The 8,892-nt window shown below is 39.8% G+C and overlaps 1 long non-coding RNA gene across 1 annotated transcript in view; it reads left to right on the top strand.

The window, feature by feature from the left end:
• Positions 1-3,515: 3,515 nt before the first annotated feature.
• The window catches only part of LOC125610878, a 46,516-nt gene continuing 41,139 nt past the window's right edge, over positions 3,516-8,892 (top strand). Inside the window, exon 1 of the long non-coding RNA XR_007340927.1 lies at positions 3,516-3,696. This is a non-coding gene — a long non-coding RNA (uncharacterized LOC125610878). The remainder of the gene's footprint in view (positions 3,697-8,892) is intronic.

The raw sequence follows: 8,892 nt of genomic DNA, 5'->3' as shown, positions 1-8,892 counted from the left end.
TAACCATGAACCTTGGGTGCCTGCAGCTCCAAGAGGTCTCTGCAATGAGGACTGGACTTCACTGCCTAGAGTTCCTGAGCTTGCCCATGTGAATGTGCCTGGAGCTCACATGGCCTTCCATGATGAGGGCTGTACAGCCAGAATACTGCACTTCACTGCTCAGAATACCTGGGGGGAAATGTTCAGACTGCACCTGTGATAGTCCTCTGTGGTGAGAGCTGCATGGGTAGGCCACTGGAACATAGTACTGAGAATCTTCAGGGTGTCTGGGCAAGCATGCAGCCTGAAGCTTACATAGACAGCTGACAGAGGTGTATGTGGGAAAACACTAGACTACATTACCCACAATACTCTGGTGCAACAGAAGGTCACAAGAGTGCCCCCCATGAGCTAGCAAAATGTGAGACTATATCACCCACAACTCTAAGTGGCAAGAAGCTCTCAGGGTTTCCCACAGAGAACCAGCAAAACATTGGACTATAGTACCCACAATCCTCAGAGGGTGGGGATGGGAACCTCATAGGAATTCCTCTACCATGTGGGACTACATTACCTAGAAGGCAGTGTGGTGATAACTCACAGTCATGGGGGGCAGAAATCATAGGACTCCCCTGCCTCCTGTGAGCTGGTAGAACATGGAACTAAATTATTCACAATCCTGAGGTGGCAGAGGCTTCCAGATTCCCTAAAAAGAGCCAGCAAAAACACTGGACTGCATTACCCTCAGCCCTCAGGAGCAGAAGCTCTCAAGAGCCCCCCCTTCTCCCCCCATCCTCACCCTAGGAGTGGGCAAAATGCTAGACTACGTTATCTGTAATCCAGGGAGGGGGAAGTGAAGTGCACAGAATCAACCCCTCTGAGCCATAAAATACAAGGGACTTAATTGTCAGATCAGGCGGGGCAGGCAGCAACCAAAGGAGGCAGATTTAAAAGGGTCGCTGAACAGGCTTTATTGAGATATCACTCCTGGGTGGAACTTGATCAGACCCACAGAGGGGACAGGGGAAGGGTCTGAAGAGAAACCACATGGAAGCTTGACCGGACTGGACTTTTATGGGGCTTATAGCAGGAAGGGAAGGGGTCAGGACAGGAAAAGGTGTTCCTAGGGTCTCTTGCCCCCTTGGAGTTGGTCAGGGGAGTTGGCTGAACTCCAGGATTGGCCAGGGGGTCCTGCTGATTGACAGGCGTTAGTCAGGAGATCTAGATCTGGCTGATTGACAGGTATTTCCGCCAGCATCTGATTGATGTTCTTTTTCGGTGAGGGCTGCTTTGTTCTAAGTTGCCACTAAGTCACCACCAAGTCACCACCACCGACCTAACATTAATTACCCACAATCCTAATGGGGCAGAAGTTCCCTGGGTTCTGCACAGGGAACCAGCCAAATACTAGACTACATTACCCACAATCTAAGCTTCAGGGTCAGAAGCTTGCAGGCGAATTTCTTCAACTATGTCCCATGAGTGGGCAAAATTCTGGATTAAATGACCTAAAATTCTAAGAAAGTTGAAGCTCTCAGGATCCCCCATTGAAGCCAGATTTAAAGTTAGGTAGTCAGTGTGGTTAGGTAAATCGGGTCTAATATCAAGTAAGATCTAAAATGGAGGCCATGTTGAATGAATTCCGGAAACGCAGGACAACTCATGGAATGTTAATGAAGTCCCAAGAAAAGCCCTAGGCCCAAAGTCCATCCCAAAGAAATGTTAATGAACAGCCCCAGCAGATTTAAAGATAGCCCATCCCAAAGAAATGTTAATGAAGTCCTTCCTGCCCAGATTACTTCTTTGGCCCACCTGTGTCCCAGCCCTCAGGCCTTCCAACCTACATTCCATCACTGAAAAAACTATAAAAAGGGGAAACAACCGCACTTCCATGGATTCCACCTCTTGGGTCCCCTTCTTCCTCCGGGAGAAGTCTTTTTTGCTGTCCTTTAATAAACTTCTAATTTCTACTCTGCCCTTGCCTCAGCATGCTTCTCTGGTGTTATTCTTCAACATTGGGGAAACAAGGACTCGTAACCTGTCAACAGCAGTAACACCATGAGGAGTCAGCAAAGTGCCGAACTACATTACAACAATCAAGTTAGAGTTAGGGTTCAGGTTTGGTTGGCTCTCCTTGAGGGGATCCTGCGTGATTTCTCCCTAAGGATTATGCGTGATGTAGTCCTGGATTTTACACACACACACCTCTGCCAGGAGAGCCATGGAAGCGGAATGCCACATGCTTGCCTTTATATCATGAGGAATCTGAGTAATTTTAGGAGTAGGAGTCGGGCTAGGTAAAAATTAGTCATAGACCTAGGGTTAGTGAGATTTCAAAACCAAGAGGTACCATTGAATTTCTGCAACTCTGGACCATAGGTAGTGTAGTGCTAAGTTTAACCACTGACCCCAGAAAGCCAGGTAACTTCCTCCCTCTTAGGGTTATGGGTAATGTAGTTCCAACATTTCCCACTCTTCGCTGTGGTATTCTGGGAGGCCCTCCACAAAATACTGTGGGTGAAGTATGTAGGAGTTTATGGCCCACGTTGAGAATTTCTGGGTAATTTCCCCCCATGGAATTGTGGGTAATATAATCCCACATTTTATTCAAACTGTGGAAAATTGTGGGATCTTCCTCCTCTGTTATAATTTTGGGTAATGTAGTTCTATGATTTATTGGCTCTGTACAGAGGATCTTGAGAACTTCCTCCTTATTAGTCTTATGGGTAATGTAGTCCAAATTTTCTGCCCACTGCTGGGTATTCTGGGAGCCTACTCCCTGAGGATTGTGGGTAATGCAGTCCCATGTTTTGCCCTCTCCATGCAAAGAATTCTGGTAATTTTCTCCACCATGGAATTGTGGGTCATGTAGTCCCATGTATTACACTGTGCATGGTGTGTGTGTGTGTGTGTGTGTGTGTGTGTGTGTACTTGTGGGAGCTTCCTTCCCTGTGGACTTATGGGTAATGTAGTCCCATGATTTATCTACTCTGACAAAAAATTCTGGGAACTTCCCCTCCTTAGAATTATGAATAACATAGTCTCAAACTTTGCTGTTCACCACTGGGTATTCTGAGCTTCTTCCCATCAGGATGGTGGGTGAAGTAGTCATGAATAAATCACTCACTTTGGGCAACTCTGGGAACTACTCTGCATAGAATTGTGGGTAATGTAGTCCTATAATTTGTCCTCTTTGTGCAAAGAATCTTGGGAACTTCCTCCCACTTAGGATTATGGGTTATATAATCCCAACATTTTCCCACTCACCACTTGGTATTCTGGGAGCCTCCTCCTGTAAGGATGGTGGGTCAAGTAGTCATGAGCATTCCACTCACTTTGGGGAATTCCTCCCCTCATAGAGTTGTGGGTAATGTAGTCGCACAATCTGTACTACATGTGGGGAATTGTGGGAGCTTTCTCCCTGTTTGAATTATGGGTAATGTAGTCTTATAATTTTTCTTCTCCATGAAAGGGTTGTGGGAACTTTCTGTCCTAAGGATTATGGGTAACATAGTCCCAACATTTGCTTGCTCACTGCTGGGTATTCTGGGAGCCATCTTACTCCTTGGTTTTGTGGGCTATGTAATCCCAGGTTTTGCCTGCTCACTGCAAGTAATCCTGGGAAATGCCTCTTCATAGAATTCTGCAAATTAAAGTTCCTATATTTGATTGCTCACTGCTGGCTGTCCTGGGAGACTCTTCCCCTAAGGATTATTGGTAATGTAATTTCAGGTTTACTACTCACTTGGGGGATCCTGAGCGATTCCAGTCCATATGATTGTGGGTATTGTAGTTCTGTCAGAGACCAGCTCCAACAGGGGGTCTCAGGAGACGAATGGATGGTGAGGAGTCGGCGAAAGGGGGGTGGAGAAACAACACAGACACCAAAGTGAAGGTGTTGATCCCAATCTTTACTTGTGAAGCTGATCATATATACTTTTCATTTTGGCAGGCTCACAGTACTTTGTGGTTACAAAACAGGAATCATTATTCAAAGAAACAAAATATTACGTAGCTACAATTAGAATAGAAGAATGTATCTTGGCTTATGCATAAGCAAGCATTTGTACTTTCAGTTCGCGTTTTGCTTTGAGCTGTTTCTGCTTAGTTAACTTTTAATAATAGTTAGAAATGTCCCAAACTATTGGCCTATACCTTGACTATTCTTTCTTGACTTACTGACTGGAACCAGTGCCATGGTTACGGCAAGTGGTTGACTTGTTATTAATTTTAATCAAACAAGAGTAAGAGCACAAACCATTGTGCACAAGAACAAGAACAAGTTGCCCAGTACTAAGCACTAATCTGTCTTCTTAACATTAATTTTTCTTCTCTAGATTTTAATTTAATTTCTCAAAAACTTCCTTGACAGGAATACAGGGAGTTTTTCATTAGACATTAACAATTTACGCTCCACAGCTGAATCATTGCATTTAGAGCAAACAGATCTATTCTTTAGAAGTAGTTGCATTAATTGGGAAAGTCATGTTTTTTCCTTCATACTTAATGGTCATATGAGAAGTTGCAACTATACTTATTAAAGGAATACAAAACCAAACCAGCCCATTCCCAGAAACATACTGCGCTCCTCCAGAGGATGGACGCCTTGCGCCATCCACCTCAGTAGGGCCTTGCCATTGCCTGAGTCAGGGGAGGGGCGCAGCCTTTCCCCCTTTTTTATTTTTTAATTTGATGTGTTCGATTTGGATGGAGATGCTTCTGATTGATTTCCAGACAAGTCTGAAGAGGACTGGAAGAATGAGACAAACAAGAACAATGAATAAAAAGCCAAAACCAATATTAATCATATATGACCACCAAGTACTATTTGAAATAGTTTTTTGTACATTTTTGTATAAATCTGCAGCAAAGTCAGCTGTAGAGTCAGTAGATAAATAAGCCTTACTTATATATTTTACTTGTTGTTGTAAATCTTGTATATTGGGGCCTATTTCAGTTTTATTCTAGATCCCTAATAAATGAGTTTGTACTTGATTCCATCCATATTTAGTTTGATTATATTTTAAGGGAGTAACAGAGATCCATTTGAAATTAGCATGACATTTGGTTGTCATTTGAGTTTTTATATTTTGAATCTGGTTTCCTACATATAATAAAGCTTCCTCTAAGGCATTAATTCGGGCCTCCAATTTCTTATCTATTTTTTCTTGAATAGCTAATGCTAATGAAACATTATGAGATAAATCATTAACATGATGAGCAGTATGAATTTCTTTAACTAAAGCTGTAGTAGATAAAGCTAAAGAAGTAATAATTCCTATTAATGCTGTAATTCCTAAAATTAATGCTGCAACAAATCGCTTAGGTCTAATTAATTCATTAAATTTTTTAAGAATTTGTTACCCTTCATCATCATACCAATCATCATTAAGAAGGACAGGAATCATTACATAGGAAGGCTGATGTATAATTATAAAAGTAGTGTAGTTTTTTGGAAGATTAGCATGTATACAATTAGTTAACATACATTGATCACAGGAAATAGAATAAACACTATTATTTCAGTTAATTGTCAAGGTATTATTATTACCTACTAAAATAGCATGAGGAGCATTAATGCAAGCACGAATATTGAAAGGTTCTGGAGTTTTTCCAGGTCTGGTTAAAAGAACCATATTAGTAGCTGCAATTAATCTAAAGAGATCTGGGAAGTATGAAACATTTCCATTAGGGAGCTCACTCTGAAATATGGGAGTGACCCAACCAGGTGAGAACCATCTATGAATAGGAGAACTTGTATACATTCCTTCAGCATGATTAAATTTTTGAGACTTAGTCTTAAAATAATTTTTATAATCAAAAGGAGGGGCAGAAGCAGACCAATCATAGATATTAACATCTGAAGACTTAGGCTGAAAGACTTGTGCCCTTTGCATAAACCCACATTGAAACCAATGAGTAAATTCTTCCCAAGGATCAATCATATTATTCCAATAAAAATATTTTTTGTTATTTTTTAATCCACATGGATCAATGGCTTCAGGTAATGTCTTATTAACATAGGTTTCATTAACTATATAATATCCTAAAGAAACCATTTCAAGGAGCCAAAGGTTCCTCTTTTTATTATCCATGTCTGGGAAGCCAGGAGGGCAATCAGTAAAATATTGTCTATAATTAATAGGCATACATCCTTGAGGGATAAATTTATTATCAGTAGCAAAGCAAATAGGAGTCTCTTCTATTAAACCCTTGAAATTAATATTATAGGACATCTTATAAGGAATAAGGGAATCAGAAATCCCTCCTAACAAATCAGGATTATCAGTAAACACCTTAATATTAAGTTTTCCCTAATCAGTAACTCTTAAAAGAGGAGGATCAGGAAAATAAGCCCAATAAGATTGATTAGCAGAAATCAGTGATACCTGACAGGATAAGAGTACTAGCATAGCAAGAAACACTTTTTCAGGAGAGGCAGAGGCACCTTGGCTAACAACCAAGTTTTGTGCCTGACTGGTCAGATGTTTTATTTGACCCCAGGAAGGTAATTTTGATGTCAATGTTGCTCGTGCCTGTCGAAGGGAATGAAGGTGAAGATTAGTCATGTCCTCGGCAAGTTCTTCATCCTGGGTCGATGGCATCCTTGGGTATGGCTTGGGGAGGAACCTCCGCCTGTGACATGGGTGAGTCATAATGTCTGATGAGTCGATCTGGAATCCACAAAGGTGAAGTAGTGTCCTGTGGAAACACACAAGCATATCCTCTCCTCGATGTTAAGAGAATATCAGGTCCTTTCCACTGTCCAGTAAGAAGATCTTTCCATTTAACTAAAGGTTTTTGAGTTACTGTTTGCTCAGACCAATGACGTTGCATTGGAGTTAATTTAGAATCATTTACATTTAAATGATTAATGACAAATAGAGCATGTTGAAGAATTTGATGAGGAGAGCTATAATGTAGTTCCCCCTCTTTTAATTTATTAATTTGAGATTTTAAGGTCTGATGAGCTTTTTCCACTATGGCTTGTCCTTGTGGGTTATAGGGGATGCCTGTGGAATGAACTATGTTAAGTGTTTGACACAAATGTTTAAAGGTTTTTGAAATATAAGCAGGAGCATTGTCTGTCTTAATATGAAGAGGTAATCCCATATATGCAAAGGAGGCAAAAAGATGTTGGGCAATATCCTTATAAGCTTCTCCAGTGTGGGCTGTAGCAAAAATAACATGTGAGAAAGTATCCACACAAACATGAACAAAAGATAACTTTCCAAACTCTTGAATATGAGTAACATCCATCTGCCACAGTTTGTTGGGTAACAAACCCCTAGGGTTGACACCCATCTGTGGAGAAGGAGAGTGAGTAGGACAGATTTGACATTGTTTAACAATTTGTCTAGCTTGTTCTTTAGTTATATGAAACTGTGCTCTAAGAGCAGCAGAATTTAGATGATGTAATTGATGATCTTTAGTAGCTTGTTCAATAACATTTTAAACAGTCCTAGTTAATAAATCAGCTTTAGCATTTCCTGCCACTAAAGGTCCAGGTAAGTTAGAATGTCCTCTAATATGTCCAATAAAAATTTTATAGGATCTCTGTAATATTAATTTTTGTAACTTTTGTAATATATTAACAATTGATGAATGAGAGGACAAAGAAGATGTTTCTATGGCTAGAAAGAGATTAACTATATATTGGGAATCAGTATAAAGATTAAAAGGCTGTGTAATCTTTTCAAAAGCAGTTATAATAGCAATTAATTCCGTCCTTTAAGCAGAGGTTTCAGTTGTTTGTTGGACTATTGGCTCTTGGTCATCTATAATAGTAACAGCTATTCCATTAGAGGATCCATCTGTAAAAATTAGAGAAGCCTGAACGAGGGGCACATGAGAAAAGTTTTTAGGAAAAATAGTATTTACCTTAGTCATAAAATGTAGTAATGGGTGGTTAGGCAAATGAAACAATATTTTTCCATAGAATCCCTGTAATGCTATAGGCCATTTATCATTAATATTTAATAAGAAATCTAATTGTTCCTTTTTATATGGAATAATAATGGAGGATGGATCTCGTCCAAAAAGCTCTCTACTTCGAAGTCTACCTTTACAAATTAATGATGACACCTGGGTGGGATATGAAATATTAATCTTTTTTGGAGTAGAAGGCAAATGAATCCATTCTAAAGGATCATCCTGCCATAGGCATCCAGTAGGAGTGTGTGAAGTCTGTAAGATTATTAACATCCAGGGCTTATTATAGTCTATTTGTTGTAAATAATGATCTGAAATAGACTTCTCCACCTTAAATAAAGCCTTCTTTCCCTCAGGAGATAATTGTCTAAGTGAATTTGGATTTGAATCTCCCTGTAAAATTTCAAATAAAGGTTTAAGGTCAGCAGTCGTTAATTTTAAGTAAGGCCTAATCCAGTTAATATCCCCAAGAAGTTTTTGAAAATCATTTAAAGTACGTAAAGAATCAACCCTAATCTGTATTTTTTGAGAAGTTATATTGTTGGAATTAATTAATCTTCCTAGGTAAGAAAAAGGAGCCTGAGTTTGAATTTTATCAGGAGCAATTTTTAATCCCCAGTCTTGTAAACTTGTAATCATAAAATTAAGTATGTGTTGGAGTATCAAATCATCAGCATGAGCTAATAAAATATCATCCATATAATGAATTATATATCCAGATGGAAACTTATTTCTCGTGGAGACTAAGGCTGCATCAACAAACTTTTGACATAAGGTGGGGCTATTTTTCATTCCCTGAGGCAAAATTTTCCATTGAAATCTTTGATAAGTGCCACAGTCTGGCTGGGCACAATTCAGGAGCCACTTGTCAAAAGAAATGAACTTTTTTTTTAGAACCACACAAGCCAAACAAAAAAGCTCCTCAGGAAAACCTTCAGAGCCCAACTGCCACCACCGGCTTCCCACAAGCCTCTCCCTCAA

Source organism: Marmota marmota, unplaced genomic scaffold, assembly GCF_001458135.2.
Source record: "Marmota marmota marmota unplaced genomic scaffold, marMar, whole genome shotgun sequence".
NCBI lineage: Eukaryota > Metazoa > Chordata > Mammalia > Rodentia > Sciuridae > Marmota > Marmota marmota.
This window is presented reverse-complemented; position numbering and strand designations above follow the sequence as displayed.